Source organism: Puma concolor, chromosome A2 (genome assembly GCF_028749965.1).
Source record: "Puma concolor isolate L17-30 chromosome A2, mPumCon1.1.hap2, whole genome shotgun sequence".
NCBI lineage: Eukaryota > Metazoa > Chordata > Mammalia > Carnivora > Felidae > Puma > Puma concolor.
Genome location: NC_141668.1, coordinates 38,547,354 through 38,563,445, shown reverse-complemented (window position 1 = coordinate 38,563,445; position 16,092 = coordinate 38,547,354). Strand labels below are relative to the sequence as shown.

At 36.4% G+C, this 16,092-nt stretch overlaps 1 long non-coding RNA gene across 1 annotated transcript; it reads left to right on the top strand.

Moving 5' to 3' along the window:
• Nucleotides 1–12,552: 12,552 nt before the first annotated feature.
• Nucleotides 12,553–15,877, top strand: LOC147583110 (uncharacterized). Its single transcript, XR_015242832.1, has 2 exons — nt 12,553–13,762; nt 15,649–15,877. It is a non-coding gene; the product is annotated as an uncharacterized LOC147583110 (long non-coding RNA).
• The last annotated feature ends 215 nt before the right edge of the window (nt 15,878–16,092 follow it).

Genomic DNA, 16,092 nt, shown 5'->3' with positions numbered 1-16,092 from the left:
TTGATTTGGTTTTGTATATCTCAGTGCCAGTTCAACTCTGTTTTTATTGTCAAGGATCCATAGTATATTTGAATAAGCGTTAGGATCATTCCTCTCTTATTCTTTTTCCTGTGCAAACATTTTCAGTATTACTGGATACTTTTTCTTCCACATGAATTTTAGAATCAGCTTGTCAACCTATATACAAAACAAAATTCCTTTTGGGATTTTGAATGAAACTATATTAAATGAAAAGACCAATTTGAAGAAACAATTCAAGAAAAGTTGGAACTCTGTGTTTATTTGAATATATTTTTATATCCTTTAAGGATATAAACATTGAAAATTTTTGATAGGTGACATCCTATATATTTTACATTTCTTTTACTATTACAAATGGTAGTTTTTCTACCATATTAAAACAATTGGTTATTACTAGTATGTCACAGTGCTATAGAATTTTATACACCAATTTTATATCTGCCTGTGTTACTAAACCCCTTTAAAAAATCTAACAGTTTATCAGTGGGTTTCTCTTGATTTTCTAAGTAAGCAATCATATTCCTTTGCAAAGAATGACAGTTTGACTACTTTTCTATTATTTATCTCATTTATTTAGTTGTCCAATTGTGTTGGACAGGATCTCACGTTCATGGCTAAATACATAGCCCTGGTAAGTTTGGACATTTCTATCTTGTTAGAGACATCAGTGGAAGCACTTCCAATGTGTTTACATTGAGTATGATTCTTGTTCTCTGTTTTTGGTAAATATTCTCTATGAATTAGAAAAAATCCTACTATTTCTAGCTTGATAAGATTTTGTGTTATATTGTTTTTAGTCAATAAGAGGTGTTGAACTTCATCAAATGGTCTTGGGTTGTATAATCTTTAGCTTTTCCTCTTTAATCTGTTCATATAGTGAATCACATCAATAGATTTATTAAGTTATCTTTGCATCCTTGAATAAATTATCCTTTGTCAACATGTTAGTATATGGTTGTTACAAGCAACAAAACCAACTCATGCTAGTTAAGTAGAAAAGCAAGTTATTAACAGCTATCAAGAAACTCCTGGAATCTCTGGAAAGTTAAAAGAATCAGTCTTGTAGGCTACATGGTCCAGAACAAAGTCTCACATTATTTTCAAGAACTGGTCCAGCAAAGACATACTGCAGAAACAACTGACCACTGACACCCTAACTTTTGTTACCTAAGGTGGACAGCAGACATGCCCTTTGGCCCCATCATTTTTGCATGTACTTGGATATAGATTCTACTGCCCAACAAACGGATTCTAAGCAGTCCCTACTTCTTCATGTCACTTGCGTCCAACCCAAAGTCTTCAGTGGTGGTATCGGATGGGCAAAGCTTAGGTCATGTACCTCCTACTTAAACTTAAGGAGAAACTGGGAAAGAAAATACATGGCATGGGCAGCCTCTTTGATGGGAGATTAGGAATTCCCTGAACAACAGAAAGTTTGTCAGATACTGAGTAAGCCAGAAAGATGACTAATGTCCCTGATAGTTCTGATATATTATTGAAAATATAAGTTGCTGGATTCAATTAGATAACATTTTATTTAAAATTTTATGATTATATTTAAAAATGAAATTATAATATTCTATTTTTGAGCTATCCTTATTTTTGATATGAAGCTAGGCTATTCTTATAGAATAATATGGAAAGATTTGCATGCCTTCTATGCTCTGAAAGAATTTGCATTACATAGTAATTACCTGCCCTTTATATCTTCAGTAAAACTTATAAAACCATCTGGGACCAGAGCCTATTTTTGGGCGAGAGCTTGGACAACACTTGCAATTATTTTTATAATTATTGTTATATTTATGCTTTTTTTCTCCTATTTGGTTCAATCTGATAATGTATATTATATATAACATAATATATAATATAACTTATATAATTTCATCTGTATTTTCAAGTTAATCAGTATTAGAAAGTTTAGTATTCTTTTAGACTTTAAACAATGTCCTCTATAGATATATCTTTTCTTATTATGCATAGTGTTTATTTTTCTTCTTTTATTCTTAGAAAAAGATTCAAAGCTTTTACCTATTTTATGGGACTTTGTAGATTGTGATCATTTGATTTTATTGACCAATTTTAATCCTTTATGTTTTTTATTCCATTCTTTTAAATTTAATCTTTTATAAATTCCTTTTTTTTCTTTCTCTTGAGGTATTTTATTATTGTTTTTCTACCTTATTGATCTGAGCTATTAACTTATTTACTTTATTTTTTCTTAAAATTATAAACTATATCAAGCAAAGAGGGGAGTGTAGAGATGGATATGCTTATATTCCCCATACAACTTGGACAAATCCTAACATTTTGCCAAATTTGCTTCAGATAATTTAAGGGATACAATATTTCAGGTATTAAGTCTCTTATGAATCCCTCACCGGAAATAACTACTGCCCTAAATTGTAGTAGAAATGCTTTTCTATTTACTACATTTATATGTGCCCACAAGCAACACAGACTTTATGCTGTTTTTAAAACTTATGTAATTGGATCACACTATATGTGTCCTTTTGGAAATTGCTTTTCCTTTTGCTGAGCAATTATGCTTAAGATTTATCTGTGAAAATACATATAGCCTCAGTTTATAAATTTTAACTACTCTGTAACTTCTTTTGATGAACGAGTCACAATTTATTTATACAGTATCCTGTTGATGAGTTTGAGGAAAAAAAGCTTTATCCAAGATAATGCTAAGAGGAACAGAAGACTGACTGTGGGAAGAGTTTTATATTGGACTTCAGACATTGCTGCAAGAGTGCAGCCAAAGCTTCAACTAGCATCATGTTTGGAAATTATCATCTTTCCCAATTAAAAAAAAAATGTTTATTTATTTTTGAGAGAGCACCATCAGAGGAGGGGCAAAGAGAGGGGGACAGAGGATCCAAAGCTGACTCTCTGCTGACAGGCTGACAGCAGTGAGTCCAGTGTGAGGCTGTAACTCGCAAACTGCAAGATTTTGACCTAAGCCAAAGCTCAACTGACTGAGCCACCCAGGTGCCCCTCCCATTTCTTTATTAAAAGTTTCTGACTAGGGGTGCCTGGGTGATTCAGTCAGTTAAGCCTCTGACTCCTGATTTCGACTTGGGTCATGATCTGGTGGTGAGATCAAGCCCTGCATCAGGCTCTGCACTGAGTGTGAAGCTGAGTGTGGAAACTGCTCTCTTTTCTCAATCTGTCACTCACTCTCTCCCTCTCTTTCTCCCTCTGCCCCTCCCACACTTGCATGCACTCTCATGCATGCTGTCTCTCTCTCAAAAAATTTTTTTTCAAGAAGCTTTTGATTATGTTTGTTCAGAAAATTTTTGTGGGACCCAAATGGAAACCACTTAGATAATGTGATTAATATATTAAAGTTCATTTTTCATTCAGTGGTCATAAATTTTTGTAAAGTCTGCTTTTCCCCCCAATTTAAAATTAGGAAAATAGAAATAATTGTAAAAAAAGAAGTTGGATTTTCTGAGGTTAGAAATAACATAAAATAATACTGATGAATCTCCTCAAGTTCTGTTCTTTAAGAATATGATGAATATTGGATTTTCATCTACGCTGTGTCTTAGATTTCTCCACCCCCATCTTTCACACTCAACCTTACCTCCTTAACTGAATATGGTACAGCAATAAAATATTGAATGGTTAGATGTTCCCTGTTCTAATTTTTAATGCAGAATATTTTTTACTTTCTTTAATATAAGAATTGCCTTTTGATGGATTTTTATTCAGGTCAGAAGCCTCAATTAAAAAAAAGTGCATGGAAGAGAGGTAGTCCTCATCTGTTTTAAGGCATTTGAAACTACAATAAAGCCCTTCAAATTGATGCTTTAGATATTGTTTCACAGAAGCCCCATTCTATAGGGTTGACCTAAGCTAGATGGTTTGTCTGTATCATGGCATCAAATCTCTCATTAAAAACAGCTGCCATGTCCCCAGATCAAAATTGTATCTACTTATCTATCTATTTAAAAATCCCCAAACACCTCTTCATCCCTAAGCATTTTGAATTTGAGATATATATATATATATATATATATATATATATATATGATTATTAAAAATAGATTATCTTTTTTTACTTTAGGCATGTTATTACAGGGGTAAAAAAAAAAGTGCCAAATATATGTTACTAAAGCTGTGTAAGACTCAGAAAAAATGGTTGACCCATACAGAGTATGAATGAGCTGTAATATTTTAAGACATATTATTACATTATATTTTAAATTTGAAAACAAAACTTAAAAGAAAACTTTAGGCTCCAAGGAAGAGTATCAAAGAATTGAAAGCAAACCTCTGCCATTCATAAATGTTCTTCATTGGAGATGCCATTGGTGAGGAGTGTAGAGAAGGTGGGATTCTTTTTACTATCTTCCCTTTTGGGAGCAGGGCTAGCTCTGAGAAAACACAAGGAAACTGCCTGAAGTTCCTACTCACTTCTTTGTGACTTAAATCATAGTATTGAAGTAAATTGCCAGAACATCTTAAGGTATTCACCATTTATTTATTTAGTCAAGAAAAATGTATTAAAATGTTTATGTTAAGCACCGTGCTACCTTCTGATATATTGGTGAATTGAATAGATACAGTCCCTGACCACAAAGGGACTTCCTGTGTAAGCCTTTAATTTGTTTGGGTGCATTGGTTTTATTTTTTAACCTGTTCTTTCTAATTGAAGTTTTTACTTTCTACTTTACTGTTTTACCTATTAAAGATCTGAAACATGTCATTTGTCTTCTTCTTAAAGGTCAAAAATGTCTCTGTCTTTAGTGTCCTTTCAGAGAGGGACCCATTGAGTAGGACCTAGTTAATAGCAGTAAGACAGAGCCAGCTGGGAAGGCCCAGAATGTGAGCTATCCTTGCCCCCTGCCACCAGATCGACACCGGAGGGCGGATGCATGTTGGGGTGCTGAGACTCTCATCTAGTGGGTAAAATACAGCCCTAAGAACAATAGCAAACACTTTCATAGCACTTAAAATGTTCCATGTTGTATCACATCCTACTTGCAGTAGCTTGTTTACACCACACCCCCATGAGGTAGATACTAGGTAGTATCTTATTTTCTGTTTTAATTCAGGAACCAACCAGATTCAAATAACATTGGATGTTCTCTTATTAACCTCATTTTAGAGAGAAGAAGCCTGAAGCATGCAGAGATTAATAACTTGTTCAAGATCACATGGTTGGAGATTTCATTGTTCAAATTCATGTAGTCTGGCTCTAGAATCTGTGCTTTTAGCCACTGCACTGTACAGACTCTACTTCCTTCCTTCTCAAAATGCATAATCAAAATAAGACTCCTAGTGCCAATGTAGATCTGAATATTTTTACTAGAAAATGTCAAGATCCAAGACAATCTTCTATTGGTTAAAGGAGGGCCTGATTATAGTGCCAGATGCAGAGGGAGAATCTGTGTAGGGATGAGAACCAGACAGGACTGACAAAGCACACTCTGTATATTTCTTTCACTACATTTGGCTATGTTCTATTAAAAGTATTTGCTCATGTATCCTTCTGTCCTGTCAGAACCCTAACTTATGTAGTCTTGTGATACACATAAAGTCCCAGGCTTCTGTCTCCTCATGGTCTTCTCCCATCTGATTTGGATGTGCTTCCTTGGGAATGACCCCTTCCTCCCTCCAGAAGCTTATATATAATCCAATCTTATAAAGATAAAGCTTCTTAAAATCCCCAGACAAGCATTGTGTTGATTTTTCCCCATTTATTTTCATGTTGACATGGTATCTCTGTATTGTAGAGAGATGAAGAATATTGATAAGCATCTTATAGCATGGTAGAGACTGACATAGCTGACATCCACTTTTTTAAAAATATAATTTATTGTCAAGTTGGCTAACATACAGTGCATACAGTGTGCTTTTGGTTTTGAGGGTAGATTCCTGTGATTCATTGTTTACATACAACACCCAGTGCTCATTCCAACAAGTGCCCTCTTCAATGCCCATCACCCATTTCCCCCTCCCCCCCCCCCATCAGCCCTCAGTTTGTTCTCTGTATTTAATAGTCTCTTATGGTTTGCCTCCCTCTCTCTTGGTTTGTAACTATTTTTTCCCCTTCTCTTCCCCCATGGTCTTCTGTTAAGTTTCTCAAGATCCACATATCAGTGAAAACATATGATATCTGTCTTTCTTTGACTTATTTCACTTAGCATAATACTCTCCAGTTCCACCCACATTGCTGCAAATGGCAGGATTTCATTCTTTCTTTCTCATTGCCAAGTAATATCTCATTGTATATATAAACCATATCTTCCTTATCCATTCATCATTTGATGGACATTTAGGCTCTTCCCATAATTTGGCTATTGTTGAAGTTGCTGCTATAAACATTGGGGTACAAGTGCCACTATGCATCAGCACTCCTGTATCCCTTGGGTAAATTCCTAGCAGTGCTATTGTTGGGTCATGGAGTAGATCTATTTTTAATTTTTTGAGGAACCTCCACACTGTTTTCCAGAGCGAATGCACCAGTTTGCATTCCCACCAACAGTGCAAGAGGGTTCCCATTTCTCCACATCCTCACCACTATCTATTGTTTCCTGAGTTGTTAATTTTAGCCACTCTGACCTGTGTGAGGTGGTATCTCAGTGTGGTTTTGATTTGTATTTCCCTGATGGTAAGTGATGTTGAGCATCGTTTCATGTCTGTTGGGCATCTGGATGTCTTCTTTGGAAAAGTGTCTATTCATGTCTTCTGCCCATTTCTTCACTGGATTATTTGTTTTTCGGGTGTGGAGTTTGGTAAGTTCTTAATAGATTTTGGATACTAACCCTTTATCCGATATATTATTTGCAGATATCTTTCCCATTCCATAGGCTGCCTTTTGGTTTTGTTGATTGTTTCCTTTGCTGTGCAGAAGCCTTTTATCTTGATGAGGTCCCAATAGTTCATTTTTGCTTTTAATTCCCTTGCCTTTGGAGACATGTCAAGCAAGAAATTGCTGCGGCTGAGGTCAAAGAGGTTGTTGCCTGCTCTCTCCTCTAAGGTTTTGATGGTTTCCTATCTCATATTTAGGTCTTTCATCCATTTTGGGTTTATTTTTGTGTGTGGTGTAAGAAAGTGGTCTAGTTTCATTCTTCTGCATGTTGCTGTCCAGTTCTCCCAGCAACATTTGCTAAAGAGACTGTCTTTTTTCCATTGAATACTCTTTCTTGCTTTGTCAAAGATTAGTTGGTCATACTTTTGTGGGTTTAATTCCAGGTTATCTATTCTATTCCATTGGTGTATGTGTCTGTTTTTGTGCCAATACCATACTGTCTTGATGATTACAGCTTTATTATTATTATTTTTTTTCAACGTTTATTTATTTTTGGGACAGAGAGAGACAGAGCATGAACGGGGGAGGGGCAGAGAGAGAGGGAGACACAGAATCGGAAACAGGCTCCAGGCTCCGAGCCATCAGCCCAGAGCCCGATGCGGGGCTCGAACTCACGGACCGCGAGATCGTGACCTGGCTGAAGTCGGACGCTTAACCGACTGCGCCACCCAGGCGCCCCATGATGATTACAGCTTTATAGTGGAGGCTAACGTCTGTGATTGTGATGCCTCCCACTTTGTTTTTCTTTTTCAATATTACTTTGGCTATTCAGGGTCTTTTGTGGTTCCATACAAATTTTAGGATTGTTTGTTCTAGTTTTGAAAAGAATGCTGGTGCAATTTTGATTGGGATTGTATTGAATGTGTACATTGCTTTGGGTGGTATTGACATTTTAACAGTATTTATTCTTCCAATCCATGAGCATGGAATGTTTTTCCATTTCTTTGTGTCTTCTTCAATTTTATTCATAAGTTTTCTATAGTTTACAGCATACAGATCTTTTAAATCTTTGGCTATGTTTATTCCAGGTATTTTATGGTTCTTGGTACAATTGTAAATGGGATCAATTTCTTGATTTCTCTTTGTCTTGTTTTATTATTGGTGTATAGAAATGCAACCAATTTCTGTACATTGATTTTGTATCCTGTGACTTTGCTGAATTCATGTATCAGTTCTAGCAGCTTTTTTGGTGGAGTCTTTCTGGTTTTCCATGTAAAGTATCTGTTGTCTTAACTTAGCTACTTCAATTTACATTATCCCCTTGCTGCTTAGTCGTAAAACATTAATTTATAGCTGAGCACATGACTGTCCAGAGTCAAGACTAAATTGCCCAGCCTCTCTTGCAGTTAGGTATGGCTATATGACTATATTCTAGTCAATGAGATATAAGTGGAAGCATTATGTGCAACCTTCAGGAAGTATCCTCAAAGAGAAGGAGTATGTCCTTCCTTATACTTCTTCCTTCCTGTTAACTGGAATGCAGATAGTTGAAGCTTGAGTGGCCATCGTGGGTCCATGTCTTAAGTATGATAAACTAACAAGACGGGAGGAGATGGGCAATCATGAAAACACCATTTAGCCCTGAATAGTTGTTTGTTTTAACCTCCAGTCTTTATGAGAGAAAAAAATAATTGGGATGCCTGGGTGACTCAGTCATTAGAGCTTCCTACTGTTGATATTAGTTCAGGTCATGATCTCACTCTTAATGAGATGGAGAGTTGCATGTGGCTCTGTGCACACTGAGCGCGGAGCCTGCTTAGGATTCTCTCTCTCCCTCTGCCCTTTCCCCACTCAGGTGCATGAGTGCATGCTCCCTCTCTCAAAATAAGTCAATAATAAACATATTAAATTCTAACAAGTTTAAGTCACTGTTATTTTAAATTTATATTTCTCATAGCTAAACCTAACTAATCCTAACTAATACAGTTGTAAGTTAAATCTAGTCTCTACCCCTATCCTGGTGGCAGTACCTGCCCATATATTTGCTTTCATTCCCCTTTGTCAACAACCACTATTATATCTTTTTATGAAACTTCTAATAGACTTTAACTGCAGTCCATTTACCTGCCCTCAAAGCCTCAGAATGGTCATGCCCTGGAGTTGGCTGATGTCTTAGAAAGTATAAGGGGATTTTTGAATAGGATAGTAAGGTTTTCTGATTATTAAAGATTTGTTGTTGTTGTCTTGTGACTGGTGGATAGTCTATTTGGAGAAGGAAGAGGTAAGGAGGTGGGGCATCTTTGTCACTTCTTATCTTTTGGATTATTATTTTTTTGTGTGGTCATAGGTTATGTGAAATTGGTATCTTGAGAGTAAGATGATAGCCATGCCCTATCCTTCAGTCTTAATGAGTTTTCTGGTTCATGATCCCTTGATGTCTAGCTTGTGGGCCATCGTCTGAGTCTCTAGTATTGTCCAGAATTTTGATCTCTTAGATTTCTTATTTCCTGTTTTATCTGGTTTCTTCTACAGCAGAGGTCCTGAACCTGGGATTCATGGATCCTTAAGGAATTGGCTGGGGATGGGGGGAGCCTGTGAAAACTTCTTGCATTATACGTGGACTTTTATGGATAAGTGCATGGGTGGATTTCTCTTTTTTTTCTAGGCAGAGCCTGCATTTCACTAAATTCTAAAAGGAATTTCTAACTCTGAAAGCCTAAAGATTTTCCATATGTTAAAACTTGGCTGAGTCAAATACTTAGTTGCAAACATGGGACATATTATTTGGCATCATAGAGCCTTCCTTTACTGAATTGCTTTTTAAAACAAAAAAATTATTGAAATATAATTGGCATATAACATAATGTTTCAGGTGTTCAACTTAATGATTTGATATTTGTATATATTGCAAACTAATCACCATAAGAAGTCTACTTACTATCCATCACCACAGATTTACAATTATTATTATTATTATTTTTTTTTTATTTTATTTTTTTTCAACGTTTTTTTATTTATTTTTGGGACAGAGAGAGACAGAGCATGAACGGGGGAGGGGCAGAGAGAGAGGGAGACACAGAATCGGAAACAGGCTCCAGGCTCCGAGCCATCAGCCCAGAGCCCGACGCGGGGCTCGAACTCACGGACCGCGAGATCGTGACCTGGCTGAAGTCGGACGCTTAACCGACTGTGCCACCCAGGCGCCCCAACAATTATTTTTCTTGTGATGGGAACTTTCAAGATCTACTCTCTTAGAAACTTTGAAATATGTAACTCAGTATTATTAACTATAGTCTCCAAGTTTTACATCACATCCCCAGTACTTATGTATTGTATAACTGGAAATTTGTACCTTTTGACCACCTTCACCCTAACTATCTCTGGCAACCACCAATCTGATTTCTCTAGGAGTTCAGTTTTTTGGTTTGGTTATGCTCTTGTATTGTTTTAGACTCCACATATAAGTGAGGTCATATGATGTTTGTCTTGCTCTGACTTATTTTTCTCAGCATAATGCCTTCAAGGTCCTTTCATGCTATCTCAAGTGGCAAGATATCCTTTTTTTAATGTATGACTAATATTCCATTTTATGTATACACCACATCTTCTTTATCCATTCATTCATCAAGGGTCACTTAGATTGCTATTGTAAATAGGAACATGCAGACACATGGCTATTGTAAATAATACTGCAACAAACATGGAGTGACATAAACTTTTCAAGTTAGTGTTTTTAGTTCTTTTGGAAAAATGCCCAGAAGTGGAATTGATGGATCATATGGTAGTTTAATTTTTAATTTTTTCAAGAACCTTCATGATGTTTTTCATAGTGGCTACACCAATGTATCTTTCCACCAACAGTGCATAAGGATTTCTTTTTCTCCACATCCTTGCCAACACTTGTTATTTCTTATCTTTGATAATAGCCATCCTAACAAGTGTGAGATGATCTCTCTTCATGATTTTGATTGGCATTTCCATGATAATTAGTGATGTTGAACACCTTTCCTTGGACCCATTGGCCATCTATATGTTCCTTTGGAAAGATGACTTTTTAGATCTTTGGCCTGTTTTTTTTTTTTTTTTTTTTTTTTTAAAGATTTTACTTTTAAGTAATCTCTGCACCCAATATGGGACTCAAACTCACACATCTGAAATGAAGAGTCACATATTTAACAAACTGAGCCAGTCAACTACCCATTTTAAATTGAATTGTTTTTTTTTCTTTTGAATTATGTGAGTTCTTTGTATTATGGATAATTAACCTCTTATCAGATTTATGATTTGAAAATATTCTCTTGCATTTGGTGGGTTGCCTTTTCATTTTGTTGATAATATTCTTTGCTGTGCAGAAGCTTTTTAGTTTGATATAGTGCCACTTGCTTATTTTCACTTTTGTTGCCTTTGCTTTTGCTTTAAAATCTGGAAAATCATCAACAAGACCCATGTCAAGGAGCTCCTTGTTTTCTTCTAGGAATTTTATGGTTTCAGGTTTTCTTCTAGGAATTTTATGGTTTCAGGTACTACATGCAAATCCATTTTTAATAATGTTTGTGTGTGGTGAAAGAAAGTGGCCCAGTTTCATTCTTTTGTATGCACCTGTCCACTTTTCTCAACACCATTTTTTAAACAGACTATTCTTTCCCCAATGTATACTTTGGACTCCTTTATCATAAATCAAGTGACCATATATTCATGGTCTTACTTCTGGGTTTTCTATTCTGTTCCATTGATCTTTATGGTTTTTTAAAAATGTTTTTAAATGTTTACTTATTTATTTTGAGAGTTAGGATGACAGGGGAGAGGCAGAGAGGGAAAGAGAGAATCCCAAGCAGGCTCACACTGTCAGTGCAGAGCACAATGTGTGGCTCAAATTCACAAACTGTGAAATCATGATCTGAGCTGAAATCAGGAGTTGGATGCTTAATCAACTGAGCCACCCAGGCACCCCTAGGTGTCTGTTTTTAATGTGAATATTATACTGTATTGATTACTATAGCTTTGCGATATAGTTTCTGTTAAGTTTTTATTCAAATTCTAGTTAGTTAGCATTTGGTGTAATATTAGTTTCAGGTGTACAATATTGTGATTCAATATTTCCACGCATCACCCAGTGTGTACAACAAGTTCACTCCTTAATCCCTGTCACCTATTTAAACCACATCCCCACCCAGTTTTGTAATATTATTTGAAATCAGAAAATGTAATAGGTTCAGATTTGTTTTTCTTTCTTAAGATTGCTTTGGCCTGATGACTTCTGTAATTATCAAGTTTCTCTCTCTCTCTTTTTAAAATCTTTTTTAATATTTTAATTTATTTTTGAGAGAGAGAGAGAGAGAGAGAGAGAGAGAGAGAGAGAGAATGAATAAGTGGGTGAGGGGCAGAGAGAGAGGGAGACACAAAATCAGAAGCAGGTTCCAGGCTCTGAGCTCTCAGCACAGAGCCCTACATGGGGCTCGAACTTGTGAACTGTGAGATCATGACCTGAACTTAACTGACTGAGCCACCCAGGTGCCCCAAGTTTCTCTTATTTTTACTGCACAAAATTCAACCACAATTTGTGGCCCATATCTAGTTTACCTATAATTGTATCTTATTTGTCACAACCCAATTTTATAATATGTTAATTTTTAACCTCTTGTGTATATATTATCTTTGAAAAATATATGATAAAAATAATAACTATAACTTGAATTCATCATTAATTTCTTGTGACAGATTCTTATGTTGTGCTAAGGGTTGCAATAACCACCTATGCCCAACATTAAACATAACTTCCCCACCCATCTTTAGAAGTACTTAAAGCCATTGTGACCCAAGATGATATCAGTCTGTAAGTATTTGTGGTCTACATAACAGGTGGAGGATTGTGAAGTTTAGGATTGAGGGAGATGATAGAAAAGAATTAGGGAAAGAGCCTGGGAAGATGACATCCATTTTGAAGGAGAAAGTGATTATTTCTTGTGAAACAGAAGATAAAAAGGATAGAAGTAAAGATAAAGATATTTTAATGTGGATAGAATGTGAGAAGGAATAGGCAAGTGATGGCTCAGTACTTTCAGTAAAGGGAGAAATAAGAGGGGAATTTTAAGTTATCTTCATGAAAAGGGAGGGATAAGGTTAGTTCTGATATGAAGAGCTCCAGTGGGGCGAGAGGAGTGAATAAAAGACTAACAAAAAAAGTAGGGAAATAGGTCATTTCAACAGTTCAACAAATTTCTCTGAGTACTACTATGTTATGATACTGTGTAGGCACAGGGTCAGAGAAGATATAATCCCTTTCCTTGTGGTTGTCCCTCTAAATGGGAAAGCCACCACCAGGGCCCTGTTGAAAGGATATGAACATGAAACATTAGCATAATCACACGATGATCTTCAGCAATGCTTGCTGGACTCTGCAGGAGAGGAGGTGGATTGGGGGCTGTGAAGATTCAGATTTACTAACAACCTGATAAGAATATTCAAGGCACCACTGGTGAACATGATGTCCACACTAGGAAAAGAGATATGTAAGGTAAGGGAAAGCACTGCTCCTGTAGGGAGGGAGTACTGTGGGCATCAGGAAAGGCAGTGCCAACTTTAAGGGAGCCCTCAAGTGATCCTTCAAGTGATAAGAGGCCTCCCAGTTAAGTCCTATTGGTGGGTCACTGAGGCAGTGAGGAGGGACATGGATGAGTAAAAAGTGTTATAAAGATGTAATAAGGGCTTATGCATGTCATAATATGATTAAACAAATAGGAAGTATACAGGGGTTATGAGGAGTTGGATCCCCACAAATCTAAGAAAGACCAAGTCATATTAGGTCCAGCTCATCCAGGAAAGTCTCGAAGTACAGGGATTCTGATCCTGAAATCACCTCTGTTTACCTTGGTTTATCTTTTTGAGACACTTAGTTGCTTCTGAGAGGACTTGCTATGAAGATTCCTTTCCTTTTTTTAGCTCTTCTTTTCTTTGGCCTGTTATCTGCCTCAGGTAAGACTTTAGCAATAATTAGGGAAAAGCTAATACAAATGAGAAGGCTCAATGTAATGACACAACAACCATTCGTTGGTAATGGTACATTGTAGGTGCTCAAGAATGTTTTGAATGAATGAATCATTGTTTCTTTATGAATGACCCTGGAAATAGAAAAGAATTTGGAGAATTCCAGGGTTCCCTTTCTATGTCATACTAAATTTCACATCTCAGCTATGAAATAGAATCTTAGATTATTTCCAAGAAAAAGAATTTATAGATTTATCTGTTTCGCCAAATGATTTTACAAAATGATTTTGAAACCTTGAACTCAGGTCTTCTAACTCCCAGAACACCATGTACATTTTATTTCCACTGTCACGTTTCTCTACCTATTATGAGGAAAGTACAAATAGTATCCATTTTGGAGAGTTTTATTGTGAGACTTAACTGTGTTAATCTATGTTAAGAGCTTTTAAGAAGTACGTGACAAATAGTAAGTGCTCAAGAAACATTATTATCATCATCACGACAGTTTTTACCTCTTCTTTATTCCCTTTGGTAATTTTTTGCATTGAGTTCAGAATATCCTGAATCAAGATGAGCCCAGATAGAACTGTGCAGTTGTTTATCTTTAGAACTCCAGGTGCCCATGAAGTGATAAAGGGCTAATGGGGTTAAGAATGGAAAGGAAGGAATAGAGGGCAGAGAGAGAGAGAGAGAGAGAGAGAGAGAGAGAGAGAATATATATATATATATTCATCAGGAAGATGAAAACATTAATGACATGGAGGTGAGAAGAAGGAGGAAGATGGCACCAATGATGGTGCTAGGGGGTTAGGCTGAGTCATTTAGAAAGTTTTGTTGCCATTAATAGAAATGCGACTGCAAGAAAATGAAGCTGGTTTGGGAATGAAGCCAGTTAATATGGTTTTAGAAATGGTTGCTTTGAAGTGACAGTAAAACCTCCAAGTGGAAATAATCTACTAGACAGACAAGCGGAGATAGGAAACCAGGGGAAAGCTTGTGACTGAAGATAAACATTGTGGGATCTTCCACAGAAATATGACAGCTGAAGTTATGTGAATAGATTACTACGCTGAGGATAATTCTTTCTCTTTCTCGCAGGCATGTTGTGCTCTGAGCACGGTGATGATAAGTGCTGTGTGTTAGTGGAGGACAAAGGCAACACAGAAAACTACCATTCTCTTTTCTTCTCTATTCCTTCTCTCTCCTTTTCACTCTTCTCTCCACCTTACTGTCTCTCAATAGATATTTTTCCCATTCCTGAATATATAAGGTAGTTTACAAGTTGTATTACAAGTTGAATACGATATATTTTTTAAGCTAAATAATTAGTAAGAAGATTCAGACAAAGGAAAAGCAGTGGAGAAAAAAGTAATTTGGAATACTGATGGTATTGTGTTCCAAAATGATCCCTGGGTGAGTGAGGTAGCTGATAGTGGAGAATAGAGGAAGTCATTGATGTGGATTTCAGTTTGGAACATCCTGGGAAACTGCACCTACACATTATGTACCTGCTTGTCCTTACCTGCTTGGAATGGTAGGACATCCATCATGTCCTTCCAGCGTGGCATGATCTTCTAGAAAGTACAGTTCTGATCCTTGTCCTAGGATCATCCAGTAATGCCAGCCTTATTTAATCCAAAGGAAGTTCAGTCAGTCTTTTACTCCAAGTCAGGAGTGTCTGAATTCCCTGTCGCTTCCTTCTAAAATGCGTTTTTTAAAAATCCTGATTAAAAGCTATTTTGTTCCCATGGGCCATTGCCACTGATTCCACAAGTCTTCATATTCACACTCTCTTCTAGAACTTTGTGAATATATCCACAAGTAAATATAGTCCCTGTTTTTGCTTATTTGTTTATCTTTCTGCTTAATTTTAGGAACTGAAGATGATTATATGGTCACTAGCTTCCTGGACTGTAAAAATCAAACACTGTGTAGTTCTCCAAATGAAAATGGAAACTGTTCTGATGTTAACAAGGAGGTTGGAATATGTGTCTTGCGTTTTAGAAAAAATGCAAAGCAACCAACCATAAAGAAATAGAACATTAGGAAGACAGGACAATCAACACCCTTGTCTTATCAGAAAATAAAGTCTGTTTTCTCTCATCTCTCTTTTCTTCTCTAGTGACACATTTATTTCTTGACAGTTTAGACAAAAGTTTATTATCAAGGAATTACAATGAAAGCCAACATTTCTTTTCGTCCAGACCAGTCAGAGAATACAGATGAAGAAAACAAAAGAAGACCTGTTCTTTCTTGGTTGGGGTGCGAGTTTGGGGGAGTGTGATGTGTGAGAGAAGATCTGAAGGGGCATTCCTGGT